At 34.6% G+C, this 13920-nt stretch overlaps 9 non-coding genes across 9 annotated transcripts; all 9 read left to right on the top strand.

The window, feature by feature from the left end:
- The first annotated feature begins 1801 nt into the window (after positions 1-1801).
- Positions 1802-1918, top strand: LOC134245318 (U5 spliceosomal RNA). The gene has a single exon (XR_009987384.1). It is a non-coding gene; the product is annotated as a U5 spliceosomal RNA (small nuclear RNA).
- A 1967-nt stretch (positions 1919-3885) lies between these two features.
- On the top strand, positions 3886-4002 carry LOC134245313 (U5 spliceosomal RNA). Its single transcript, XR_009987380.1, has one exon. It is a non-coding gene; the product is annotated as a U5 spliceosomal RNA (small nuclear RNA).
- An 884-nt stretch (positions 4003-4886) lies between these two features.
- Positions 4887-5003, top strand: LOC134245323 (U5 spliceosomal RNA). The gene has a single exon (XR_009987389.1). It is a non-coding gene; the product is annotated as a U5 spliceosomal RNA (small nuclear RNA).
- An 883-nt stretch (positions 5004-5886) lies between these two features.
- Positions 5887-6003, top strand: LOC134245324 (U5 spliceosomal RNA). Its single transcript, XR_009987390.1, has one exon. It is a non-coding gene; the product is annotated as a U5 spliceosomal RNA (small nuclear RNA).
- Positions 6004-6878: 875 nt separating this feature from the next.
- On the top strand, positions 6879-6995 carry LOC134245325 (U5 spliceosomal RNA). Its single transcript, XR_009987391.1, has one exon. It is a non-coding gene; the product is annotated as a U5 spliceosomal RNA (small nuclear RNA).
- Positions 6996-7960: 965 nt separating this feature from the next.
- On the top strand, positions 7961-8077 carry LOC134245314 (U5 spliceosomal RNA). The gene has a single exon (XR_009987381.1). It is a non-coding gene; the product is annotated as a U5 spliceosomal RNA (small nuclear RNA).
- A 1280-nt stretch (positions 8078-9357) lies between these two features.
- LOC134245315 (U5 spliceosomal RNA) lies at positions 9358-9474 on the top strand. The gene has a single exon (XR_009987382.1). It is a non-coding gene; the product is annotated as a U5 spliceosomal RNA (small nuclear RNA).
- Positions 9475-10434: 960 nt separating this feature from the next.
- On the top strand, positions 10435-10551 carry LOC134245316 (U5 spliceosomal RNA). Its single transcript, XR_009987383.1, has one exon. It is a non-coding gene; the product is annotated as a U5 spliceosomal RNA (small nuclear RNA).
- A 481-nt stretch (positions 10552-11032) lies between these two features.
- LOC134245321 (U5 spliceosomal RNA) lies at positions 11033-11150 on the top strand. The gene has a single exon (XR_009987387.1). It is a non-coding gene; the product is annotated as a U5 spliceosomal RNA (small nuclear RNA).
- Positions 11151-13920: the final 2770 nt, after the last annotated feature.

Here is a 13920-nt window from a genome sequence, read left to right on the forward strand (position 1 = left end):
AGTATAAGTCGGACTCATGAATTTTCTTCAAAGCTTGAATCCATGCGAGGAAAAGTTCCTTTGTGATGTGTTTATTGTGTTTTTCTGGTATAAAATATTCGATTATGTGATATCAATTGGGAAAGTGCTCACATCGAAATTGATATTACCAGAAGCAAAACGGATATCTACAGGAGAGGAAATTCGGTGATATACGCAAAAACTGGAAACGATTTGTGCCCTGTGTTTTGGTTAAACATCGATATGTCTGAGATGGATAAGTCTTCCAATGATTACATGTTTACAGATGTAAATTTTGTAAAATCCCTCAATAAATGCAAAGTTTCAAGTAAACTCAAACCTCTGCCATATACAAGAGCTAGGAAAATATTGTTGTCTTCTTTAAAGAAATTGGTCTTGACAGTTTTAAATATGCTTTACACAGTTTACGTAGCGGCGGAGTTACAGCCGCTGCTAATGATAATGTGTCGATTGCTTAAAATACATGGTCGGTGGGTCACGGATAAAGCCAAAGACGGTTATATAAAAGCCAATCTTGAACATAAAATTCTGGTTTCAATGAATCTCGGATTAAAAAATTATTTTAATTTATTGCACTTACTGTCCTTTGTTTAATGCGATTTGTAACGAACGCAACAATCCTACAGTATATTCTTTTTTCTTTGTTTTTCAATAAATTAGTCAAGAAAATATTTATTTGCGGAGGAGTGAAACGAGGGAGAAAATAAATTTATTTCTTTACGTTTTAACTTCGGTATTCTCCGTGAAACTTCGTATCTTAAGAAACTGGTTTTTCATGCACGAGCGATTTAGCGCTCACTATAAATACTTTTACCATTAATGTTCGATTAATGCGACGTTCGTTACAAAGAATCGCAGGTTGTTTTGTGTCTTTGGTTTGAACTTGCATTGTTTATCGTGTAAAATTTATTACATGTAGTTTGATTTGTATGTTTTGAATAAAAATGCGATTGGTAACGAACGCAACAATCCTACAGTATATTCTTTTTTCTTTGTTTTTCAATAAATTAGTCAAGAAAATATTTATTTGCGGAGGAGTGAAACGAGGGAGAAAATAAATTTATTTCTTTACGTTTTAACTTCGGTATTCTCCGTGAAACTTCGTATCTTAAGAAACTGGTTTTTCATGCACGAGCGATTTAGCGCTCACTATAAATACTTTTACCAGGGAATGTTCGATTAATGCGACGTTCGTTACAAAGAATCGCAGGTTGTTTTGTGTCTTTGGTTTTCCCTGCCCTCCCAGCCCTTGCATTGTTTATCGTGTAAAATTTATTACATGTAGTTTGATTTGTATGTTTTGAATAAAAATGCGATTGGTAACGAACGCAACAATCCTACAGTATATTCTTTTTTCTTTGTTTTTCAATAAATTAGTCAAGAAAATATTTATTTGCGGAGGAGTGAAACGAGGGAGAAAATAATTTGCCCTACACTTGAGTCACCAGAAGAAATTTCACGTGCGCAATTTCCTAAATCGAGTGAAATGTCTTGGTTCAAATGGTTATCATTGTGAAGTTGTTTCCCTTTGAGAAGACAAAGACACCGGTATTATAAATTGTACAATGGAGATATTTGGACAGTGTTCAAACTGACCATGAAATAAAGAGAACAAGAATTGTCATTTCTATAGATAGCATATACTGCTTATGAAAAAAGACAAGCAATTATAACCTGCTATTCAAAACTGTCGTTTTATATCTATGATATGGTAATGCTTAAAAACAAGCTGAAATATATCTGAGAATGACATAAAATTTTGGAAGTTATACAACTGCGATTACTCTGGTTTCTCTTCAATCCACGATTAAATCTTTCGCCTTTTACTAAAGATTTCCGTGGAGAGGAACACAAATGAGTCTATAGACTTATTTTTAAAACCCTACACCAGTAGGGTCATATCATTCAATAATAAATGGTAGATTGACCTCCAAAGCAAAATAAGAAAAGGATAGGTTAAGGTCAGATTGATAGAGGTTAAAATTGCTGGAGTCAAAGAAAGACAGTCACCATGAAGATCAAGTCGTCTCTCAGAAGACCATCTGTATTTGTTGTGACAATTGAACGTTGCATGAGCAATTGCTAAGAACCGTATGCATGAGAAGAAAGGTTACTGATTTTACTATCGTCAACCATATTTCATTGACCACGCAAGTAGTGCCAGTTTAAAGAGAAGAGTTTTACCTTTAAAAAATCCTTGTACCTGTTTGGAATGCCTTATTTTTTCTAGCATAGATGGAATTGAAAGGATTTGGACAAAAATCAGATATGTTGTTTAAAAAAAATACATAGAAATTTTAGCTTTTAATGTGCAGTGCGCACGCAGAAGAAAATTGGTAATTTGGGAAAAAGGTGCTTTTCTTATTTACTTAAACAGATTCACTTATACATCTTGTTTAATACTTGGATGGGCTGCACAATAACTTTGTCCTACACTTGAATCACCAGAAGAAAGAAAGTGGGCGCTTAAGATGGCAATTCGGCAGGAAAAGTGGCTCATAAAAAGAATAAAAAAATATCATTGATTTATACATTTTTTTCAAAACATAGCCAATGAACGTGTTGTAGGTGAATGTAAAATGGGCAAATATTCAGTTAAATATGTTTGATTTTATTTGAATATGCACCTGAATATAGCCGTAGGAGTCAAATGATGCAAAAATCGACTCTTTTATAACCGTTTTTCATTAATTTCGTTGTTTCTGGGTTTTCTCTCCATGAATTTTAATTGTGTTATCGGTGTATTTTTAACCGTAAAATTTGTTCCAGTTGTTTAAAAAATGGAGAGACGATCCAGAAATAACAAAATCTAAACTTTTTCCATTTATTTTCTGGTAGAAAATTGACAAAGTCCAATTATATAAGGCTCTGGCTTTAAATAATGATTTAAATGCTAGCTACGTATAGTGTCCCGCGGTAGCTGCATTGGTTTGTTGCTGGATTCAAGCTGTATCGAAGCAGAATTTTAGGTTCGAATACAGTGATTTTTATATTATATATTTTTTTAATCTTTTTGCTTATAATGTTTGAATTTGGTACTGAAAGAAATATACTCTTTGAATATAGTTACTAATTATGTTTCATAAATTATTTTACATTAATTGTTTTATTTTTCAATGCGTTCACATTTTGTTCATTATAGTGCTAACGTTCCCAAACAGAGATAAACATACATGAACTTGCAAATACAAAGTTACACCTGATGAAAAAATATTGAATGTATTTTAAAAAAACTAGAAACTTCGATCGTACTGTTACATTCAATATTTTCAGTGCATTTAAAAACTGAGCACAAAAATAAGTTTGCGTTCACATTCTTCTGAATGTCTGCAGCATAGATAATTCATTTTTCATGACACCTTTTAATAGAAAAACAAATTATCTACAAATCAATAAACATAAGGCAGAAATCCATTCTCGTGAAGTTTCTAGGTTCATTGTATAAGATATGTATTACTACATGGTGCTTGGACATTTAAATCTGAATTGTTTCGTGCCAGTGATTCCTGCCGATTGCCCATCTAGTGCGCCCACTTTCTTTCACGTGCGCTATTTCCTAAACCGAGTGAAATGTCTTGGTTCAAATGGTCATCATTGTGAAGTTGTTTCCCTTTGAGAAGACAAAAAAACCGGTATTATAAATTGTACAATGGAGATATTTGGACAGTATTCAAACTGACCATGAAATAAATTGAACAAGAATTGTCATTTCTATAGATAGCATATACTGCTTATGAAAAAAGACAAGCAATTGTAACCTGCTATTCAAAATTGTCGTTTTAAATCTATGATATTGTAATGCTTACAAACAAGCTGAAATATATCTGAGAATGGCATAAAATTTTGGATGTTCCACTGCTGCGATTACTCTGGTTTCTCTTCAATCCACGATTAAATCTTTCGCCTTTTACTAAAGATTTCCGTGGAGAGGAACATAAATGAGTCTATAGACTTATTTTTAAAACCCTACATCAGTAGGGTCATATCATTCAATAATAAATGGTAGATTGACCTCCAAAGCAAAATAAGAAAAGGATAGGTCAAGGTCAGATTGAAAGAGGTTAAAATTGTTGGAGTCAAAGAAAGACAGTAACCATGAAGATCAAGTCGTCTCTCAGAAGACCATCTGTATTTGTTGTGACAATTGAACGTTGCATGAGCAATTGCTAAGAACCGTATGCATGAGAAAAAAGGTTACTGATTTTACTATCGTCAACCATATTTCATTGACCACGCAAGTAGTGCCAGTTTAAAGAGAAGAGTTTTACCTTTAAAAAATCCTTGTACCTGTTTGGAATGCCTTATTTTTTCTAGCATAGATGGAATTGAAAGGATTTGGACAAAAATCATATATGTTGTTAAAAAAAATAATAATAGAAATTTTTGTCTTTAATGCGTAGTGCGCATGCAGAAGAAAATTGGTAATTTGGGAAAAAGGTGCTTTTCTTATTTACTTAAACAGATTCACTTATACATCTTGTTTAATACTTGGATGGGCTGCACAATGACTTTGTCCTACACTTGAATCACCAGAAGAAATTTCACGTGCGCTATTTCCTAAACCGAGTGAAATGTCTTGGTTCAAATGGTCATCATTGTGAAGTTGTTTCCCTTTGAGAAGACAAAAAAACCGGTATTATAAATTGTACAATGGAGATATTTGGACAGTATTCAAACTGACCATGAAATAAAGTGAACAAGAATTGTCATTTCTATAGATAGCATATACTGCTTATGAAAAAAGACAAGCAATTGTAACCTGCTATTCAAAATTGTCGTTTTAAATCTATGATATTGTAATGCTTACAAACAAGCTGAAATATATCTGAGAATGGCATAAAATTTTGGATGTTCCACTGCTGCGATTACTCTGGTTTCTCTTCAATCCACGATTAAATCTTTCGCCTTTTACTAAAGATTTCCGTGGAGAGGAACATAAATGAGTCTATAGACTTATTTTTAAAACCCTACACCAGTAGGGTCATATCATTCAATAATAAATGGTAGATTGACCTCCAAAGCAAAATAAGAAAAGTATAGGTCAAGGTCAGATTGATAGAGGTTAAAATTGCTGGAGTCAAAGAAAGACAGTCACCATGAAGATCAAGTCGTCTCTCAGAAGACCATCTGTATTTGTTGTGACAATTGAACGTTGCATGAGCAATTGCTAAGAACCGTATGCATGAGAAAAAAGGTTACTGATTTTACTATCGTCAACCATATTTCATTGACCACGCAAGTAGTGCCAGTTTAAAGAGAAGAGTTTTACCTTTAAAAAATCCTTGTACCTGTTTGGAATGCCTTATTTTTTCTAGCATAGATGGAATTGAAAGGATTTGGACAAAAATCATATAAGTTGTTAAAAAAATAATACATAGAAATTTTAGCTTTTAATGCGCAGTGCGCACGCATAAGAAAAGTGGTAATTTGGGGAAAAGGTGCTTTTCTTATTTACTTAAACAGGTTCACTTATACATCTTGTTTAATAATTGGATGGGCTGCACAATGACTTTGTCCTACACTTGAGTCACCAGAAGAAATTTCACGTGCGCAATTTCCTAAATCGAGTGAAATGTCTTGGTTCAAATGGTTATCATTGTGAAGTTGTTTCCCTTTGAGAAGACAAAGAAACCGGTATTATAAATTGTACAATGGAGATATTTGGACAGTGTTCAAACTGACCATGAAATAAAGTGAACAAGAATTGTCATTTCTATAGATAGCATATACTGCTTATGAAAAAAGACAAGCAATTGTAACCTGCTATTCAAAATTGTCGTTTTAAATCTATGATATGTAATGCTTACAAACAAGCTGAAATATATCTGAGAATGGCATAAAATTTTGGATGTTCCACTGCTGCGATTACTCTGGTTTCTCTTCAATCCACGATTAAATCTTTCGCCTTTTACTAAAGATTTCCGTGGAGAGGAACATAAATGAGTCTATAGACTTATTTTTAAAACCCTACACCAGTAGGGTCATATCATTCAATAATAAATGGTAGATTGACCTCCAAAGCAAAATAAGAAAAGGATAGGTCAAGGTCAGATTGAAAGAGGTTAAAATTGTTGGAGTCAAAGAAAGACAGTAACCATGAAGATCAAGTCGTCTCTCAGAAGACCATCTGTATTTGTTGTGACAATTGAACGTTGCATGAGCAATTGCTAAGAACCGTATGCATGAGAAAAAAGGTTACTGATTTTACTATCGTCAACCATATTTCATTGACCACGCAAGTAGTGCCACTTTAAAGAGAAGAGTTTTACCTTTAAAAAATCCTTGTACCTGTTTGGAATGCCTTATTTTTTCTAGCATAGATGGAATTGAAAGGATTTGGACAAAAATCATATATGTTGTTAAAAAAAATAATAATAGAAATTTTTGTCTTTAATGCGTAGTGCGCATGCAGAAGAAAAGTGGTAATTTGGGAAAAAGATGCTTTACTTCCTTACTTAAACAGGTTTACTTATACATCTTGTTTAATAATTGGGTCGGCTGCACAATGACTTTGCCCTACACTTGAGTCACCAGAAGAAATTTCACGAGCGCAATTTTCTCTATCGACTGAAATTTGGTTCAAATGGTTATCATTGTGAAGTTGTTTCCCTTTGAGAAGACATCTGTAGTAGAAATTGTACAATGGAGATATTTGGAAAGTGTTCAAACTGACCATGAAATAAAGTGAACAAGAATTGTCATTTCTATAGATAGCATATACTGCTTATGAAAAAAGACAAGCAATTGTAAAATGCTATTCAAAACTGTCGTTTTAAATCTATGATATGATAATGCTTAAAAACAAGCTGAAATATATCTGAGAAAGGCATAAAATTTTGGATGTTCCACTGCTGCGATTACTCTGGTTTCTCTTCAATCCACGATTAAATCTTTCGCCTTTTACTAAAGATTTCCGTGGAGAGGAACATAAATGAGTCTATAGACTTATTTTTAAAACCCTACACCAGTAGGGTCATATCATTCAATAATAAATGGAAGATTGACCTTGAAGGCAAAATAAAAAAAGTATAGGACAAGGTCAGATTGAAAGAGGTTAAAATTGCTAGAGTCAAAGAAAGACAGTCACCAAAAACAAAACGTTTAGAGGGGTGGGGAGGGGGGGCTATCATGATACTGAAAGTATATACAGGGCATGAAAAAGATAAATCGATCGAGTTCAAGGTCGCAAGAAAGATCAAGTCTCTCAAAAGACCATCTGTATTTGTTGTGACAGTGTTGCCTGTTGCATGAGCAATTGCGAAAAACCGTATGCATGAGAAAAGAACCATTGTCAACCATATTTCATTGACCACGCAAGTAGTGCCAGTTTAAAGAGAAGCGTTTTACCTTCAAAAATTCTTTGTACCGGTTTGGAATGCCTTATTGTTTCTAGCATAGATGGAATTGAAAGGATTTGGACAAAAATCATATATGTTGTTAAAAAAAATAATACATAGAAATTTTTGCCTTTAATGCGTAGTGCGCACGCAGAAGAAAAGAGGTAATTTGGGAAAAAAGTGCTTTACTTACTTACTTAAACAGGTTCACTTATACATCTTGTTTAATAATTGGATGGGCTGCACAATGACTTTGTCCTACACTTGAGTCACCAGAAGAAATTTCTCGTGCGCAATTTCCTCTATCGACTGAAATGTCTTGGTTCAAATGGTTATCATTGTGAAGTTGTTTCCCTTTGAGAAGACACCGGTAGTAGAAATTGTACAATGGAGATATTTGGACAGTGTTCAAACTGACCATGAAATAAAGTGAACAAGAATTGTCATTTCTATAGATAGCATATACTGCTTATGAAAAAAGACAAGCAATTATAACCTGCTATTCAAAACTGTCGTTTTAAATCTATGATATGGTAATGCTTACAAACAAGCTGAAATATATCTGGGAATGACATAAAATTTTGGAAGTTCTACTGCTGTGATTACTCTGGTTTCTCTTCAATCCACGATTAAATCTTTCGCCTTTTACTAAAGATTTCCGTGGAGAGGAACATAAATGAGTCTATAGACTTATTTTTAAAACCCTACACCAGTAGGGTCATATCATTCAATAATAAATGGTAGATTGACCTTGAAGGCAAAATAAGAAAAGTATAGGTCAAGGTCAGATTGATAGAGGTTAAAATTGCTGGAGTCAAAGAAAGACAGTCACTAAAACAAAGCGTTTAGAGGGAAAGTATATGGGCATGAAAAAGGGGGGCTATCAGGAGCAATTGAAAGTATATATTGACTGTTGCATGAAAAAGATGCATGAGAAAAGAACCATTGTCAACCATATTTCATTGACCACGGTGCAGTTTAAAGAGAAAGTTTTACCTTCAAAAAATCCTTCGTTGTACCGGTTTGGAATGCCTACTTTTTTCTAGCATAGATGGAATTGAAATGATTTGGACAAAAATCATATATGTTGTTAAAATAAATACATAGAAATTTTTGCCTTTAACCAGTGCACGCAGAAAAGAGGTAATTTGGGAAAAAAGTGCTTTTCATTGACTTAAACAGGTTCACTTGCATCTTGTTTAAAGATGGGCTGCACAATGACTTTGTTTTACAAGTCAAAAAAGAAATTGTACCGTATTGAAATGTCTTGTTTCTAGCATGGGGAATTGTGAAGTTGTTTCCCTTTGAGAAGACAAAAATCATATATGGACAGTATTCAAACTTAAAGTGAACAAGAATTGTCATTTCTATAGATAGCATATACTTTATGAAAAAGCCTTTAATTGTAACCACGCAGAAGAAAAAAATTGTCGTTTTAAATCTTTGATATTGTATGCTTACAAACAAGTTCAAATATATCTTGTTTAAAAATTGGATGGGCTGCACAATGATCTTTGTCCTTTTACACTTGAGTCACCAGAAGAAATTTCTCGTGGCGCAATTTCAAGGTCAGATTCGAGGTTAAAACTGAAATGTGTCTTGTATTTGTTGTGAAATGGCATATCATTGTGAATTTGTTTCCCTTTGAGAAGAGTGCCAGTTTAAAAGAAGAGTTTTACCTTTAAAAAATCCTTGTACCGGCAGTAGAAATTGTACAATTGAAATATTTGGACAGTATTCATATATGTTGAAAAAAATAACATAGAAATTTTCATTTTAATGCGTAGTGCGCATAGAAAAGTGGTAATTTGGGAAAAAGATGCTTTACTTCCTTGTCATTTACTTATACATCTTGCATATACTGACTTATGAAAAAAGACAAGCAATTGTAACCTGCTATTCAAAATTGTCGTTTTAAATCTAGGATATGGTAATGCTTAAAAACAAGCTGAAATATATCTGAGAATGGCATAAAATGTTGAAAGTTCTACTGCTTCGATTACTCTGGTTTCTCTTCAATCCACGATTAAATCTTTCGCCTTTTACTAAAGATTTCCGTGGAGAGGAACATAAATGAGTCTATAGACTTATTTTTAAAACCCTACACCAGTAGGGTCATATCATTCAATAATAAATGGTAGATTGACCTTGAAGGCAAAATAAGAAAAGTATAGGTCAAGGTCAGATTGAAAGAGGTTAAAATTGCTAGAGTCAAAGAAAGACAGTCACTAAAAACAAAGCGTTTAGAGGGGGGGGGGCTATCAGGATATTGAAAGTATATACAGGGCATGAAAAAGATAAATCGATCGAGTTCAAGGTCGCAAGAAAGATCAAGTCTCTCAAAAGACCATCTGTATTTGTTGTGACAGTGTTGAACGTTGCATGAGCAATTGCTAAAAACCGTATGCATGAGAAAAGAACCATTCAACCATATTTTATTGACCACGCAAGTAGAGCCAGCTAAAGCGTTTTACCTTCAAAAAATCCTTCGTTGTACCGGTTTGGAATGCCTTATTTTTTCTAGCATAGATGGAATTGAAAGGATTTTAACAAAAATCATATATGTTGTTAAAAAAAATAATACATAGAAATTTTTGCCTTTAATGCGTAGTGCGCACGCAGAAGAAAAGTGGTAATTTGGGAAAAAGGTGCTTTTCTTATTTACTTAAACAGGTTCACTTATACATCTTGTTTAATAATTGGATGGGCTGCACAATGACTTTGTCCTACACTTGAGTCACCAGAAGAAATTTCACGTGCGCAATTTCCTAAATCGAGTGAAATGTCTTGGTTCAAATGGTTATCATTGTGAAGTTGTTTCCCTTTGAGAAGACAAAGACACCGGTATTATAAATTGTACAATGGAGATATTTGGACAGTGTTCAAACTGACCATGAAATAAAGTGAACAAGAATTGTCATTTCTATAGATAGCATATACTGCTTATGAAAAAAGACAAGCAATTGTAACCTGCTATTCAAAATTGTCGTTTTAAATCTATGATATGGTAATGCTTACAAACAAGCTGAAATATATCTGAGAATGGCATAAAATTTTGGAAGTTCTACTGCTGCGATTACTCTGGTTTCTCTTCAATCCACGATTAAATCTTTCGCCTTTTACTAAAGATTTCCGTGGAGAGGAACATAAATGAGTCTATAGACTTATTTTTAAAACCCTACACCAGTAGGGTCATATCATTCAATAATAAATGGTAGATTGACCTTGAAGGCAAAATAAGAAAAGTATAGGTCAAGGTCAGATTGATAGAGGTTAAAATTGCTGGAGTCAAAGAAAGACAGTCACCAAAAACAAAGTGTTTAGAGAGGGGCTATCAGGATATTGAAAGTATATACAGGGCATGAAAAAGATAAATCGATCGAGTTCAAGGTCGCAAGAAAGATCAAGTCTCTCAAAAGACCATCTGTATTTGTTGTGACAATTGAACGTTGCATGAGCAATTGCTGAGAATCGTGTGCATGAGAAAAGAGAATACTGATTTTACCATTGTCAACCATATTTCATTGACCACGCAAGTAGTGCCAGTTTAAAGAGAAGAGTTTTACCTTTAAAAATCATTGTACCGGCTTGGAATGCCTTATTTTTTTAATCTTAAAAACAAGCTGAAATATATCTGAGAAAGATATAAAATGTTGGATGTTCCAGTGTAATGAATACTCTGGTTTCTGTTTAATCCACGAATAATTCTTTCGTTTTTTAGTAAAGATATCCGTGCAGAGGAATTTAAATGAGTCGATATAGTTATTTTTAAAAGCCTACACCAGTATGGTTAAATCATTCAATAATAATAAAATGGTAGATAGACCTTGGAGGTAAAATTAGTAAAGTATTGGTCAAAGTCAGGTAATAGGAGGTTAAAATTGCTGGGGTCAAAGATTGATTGATTGTATATTGTTTAACGTCCCTCTCGAGAATTTTTCATTCATATGGAGACGCCACCACTTGCCGGTGGAGAGCTGCAAATTTTGTCCTATACTCGGCACTCAGGGCCATTGAGCAGGGAGGGATCTTTTTCGTGCCAGCATCTACTGCGACACGGGACCTCGGTTTATACGGTCTCATCCGAAGGACCGGTCTCCACGTCCCACAGTGGGATTCGAACTCGCGAAGTAAGGATTGACTCATTACTTCGCGACTCTAGAGCAGACGCTCTAACCACTGCGCCACGCGGGCGACCTGGGGTCAAAGAAGAGGGATATATGGAGTTTGCAAACAATATTCAATCTCAAAGTCCATAAAACAATACAAAACAGGAGCAGGGCAAACACGGACATCCGAAACATCAGAGGTTGGATCAGGTGCCATGGTGGAGTGAGCATCCTTTTTCTCACTGGTCACACCCGCCATGTGCTCCTTGTCATGATCAGGAAATAACCTAAAAATCCGTCTTCAATTCCGTGTGTAAATAATGGACTAACAATTGGTATGCATGAACAAGAGGCCCATGGGCCACATCGCTCACCTGAGCACTAAGGGTAGGAAAGGGTAGAAAATGGCTTTTTATTGTAAAGTTTAAATCCAAAAGTAGTCCCATGACCAATCATAGATTTGCTATTTTTTAGAAAATGATTTTTAAAGAATTTTCCTATATATATCTTTAAAAACTTTGGTCGGCCATTTTGGCCCCGCCCTACCCCCAGGGGTCATGATTTGAACAAACTTGAATCTACACTACCTGAGCATGCTTCCATATAAATATGATGAATTATGGCTTTGTCATTCTTGAGAAAGATTTTTAAAGAATTTTCCTATATATTTCTATGTAAAACTTTGGTCGGCCATTTTGGCCCCGCCCTACCCCGGGGGGTCATGATTTGAACAAACTTGAAACTACACCACCTTAGCATGCTTCTATATATATATATATATGATGAATCATGGCTTTGTCATTCTTGAGAAGATTTTTAAAGAATTTTCCTTTATATTTCTATGTAAAACTTTGGTAGGCCATTTTGGCCCCGCCCTACCCCCGGGGGTCATGATTTGAACAAACTTGAATCTACAATACCTGAGCATGCTTCCATATAAATATGATGAATTATGGCTTTGTCATTCTTTGGAAGAAGATTTTTAAAGAATTTTCCTATATATTTCTATGTAAAACTTTGGTCGGCCATTTTGGCCCCGCCCTACCCCGGGGGGTCATGATTTGAACAAACTTGAATCTACACTACCTGAGCATGCTCCCATATAAATATGATGAATTATGGCTTTGTCATTCTTGAGAAGAAGATGTTTAAAGAATTTTCCTATATATTTCTATGTAAAACTTTGGTCGGCCATTTTGGCCCCGCCCTACCCCCGGGGTCATGATTTGAACAAACTTGAATCTACACTACCTGAGGATGTTTCCCCATAAGTTTCATCTTTCCTGGCACAGTGGTTCTTGAGAAGAAGATTTTTAAAATATGCCACTAAATTTTCATTAATTCCCAATTATCTCCCCTTGAATGAGGGCGTGGCCCTTCATTTGAACAAACTTGAATCCCCTTCACCCAAGGATACTTTGTGGCAAGTTTGGTTGAAATTGGCCCAGCGGTTCTTGAGAAGAAGTCGAAAATGTGAAAAGTTTACAGACAGACGGACGGACGGACGCCGGACAAAATGTGATAAGAAAAGCTCACTTGAGCCTTCGGCTCAGGTGAGCTAAAAACGTCAGTCAGAAAGATAGTCACCAAAAAAATATAAAATCTAAAGGAAGAATTTACACGGGAAGGGGGGCTATCAGGATATTGAAAGTAATGGCATCAATTATCTAAATACAATGGGTACACACTGAATTGTGTAATTTTGTCGAAGGAGTTGGTGGTAAGTTTTGAGGCTTCTTTATATTCCTTCTTTTACGATGTTCAATGGTCAACTTTTCATTGCTTTTTTTCTTTTAAAGAATTTTACGTTTTACATTTAATTTGATCACATATTATACATAACAAATTAAGATTAATTTCACGGTAAAATCCAATTTACAATGAATGGTGTTCAACTATATCAAGGGCATAAAATGACAATTTAAATATTCAAGTCCATGTCTGCTTGGTTGAATTAAAGGAGACCAGGATTCCAAGCAAATTGAACAAAGAACAAAATTACTATATTCATCACATGAGAAATGTGCTATTATCAAAACTCTCTAAACAAGATGTGTTTGAGCGGCAACAAAGTTCGAAAGAAGCTATTTTTAGCATATTGGCCACAGTCAATGTCACAATGTCATTGCCCTTGGAGTCATTTGTAAGAACTTTAACAGTGGTGTATGTATATCAAATATTAAGTCTATATCTCTCATAGTTCAAAAGTGATGGTGAAGGTTCAAAAAGCTATATTTAGCATATAGGTCACAGTCAAGGTCACAAGGTCATTGGCCTTGGTGTCATTCGGAAGTGGAGTACGCGTCTCAAATATGAAGTTGCAGACAAACAAACAGACAGACAGGGCAAAAACAATATACGCCCCGGATCTAGCGATGCGGGCGCATAAAAATATCTGGCCTAATTTTATTCTGTTTTTGCGCCATAAAAAGCGTAAACCTGTAGTGACATAT

The sequence above is a fragment of the Saccostrea cucullata genome, unplaced genomic scaffold, assembly GCF_032062105.1.
Source record: "Saccostrea cucullata isolate Sc308-1 unplaced genomic scaffold, CSIRO_AGI_Scuc_v1 ctg125, whole genome shotgun sequence".
Taxonomy (NCBI): Eukaryota; Metazoa; Mollusca; class Bivalvia; order Ostreida; family Ostreidae; genus Saccostrea; species Saccostrea cuccullata.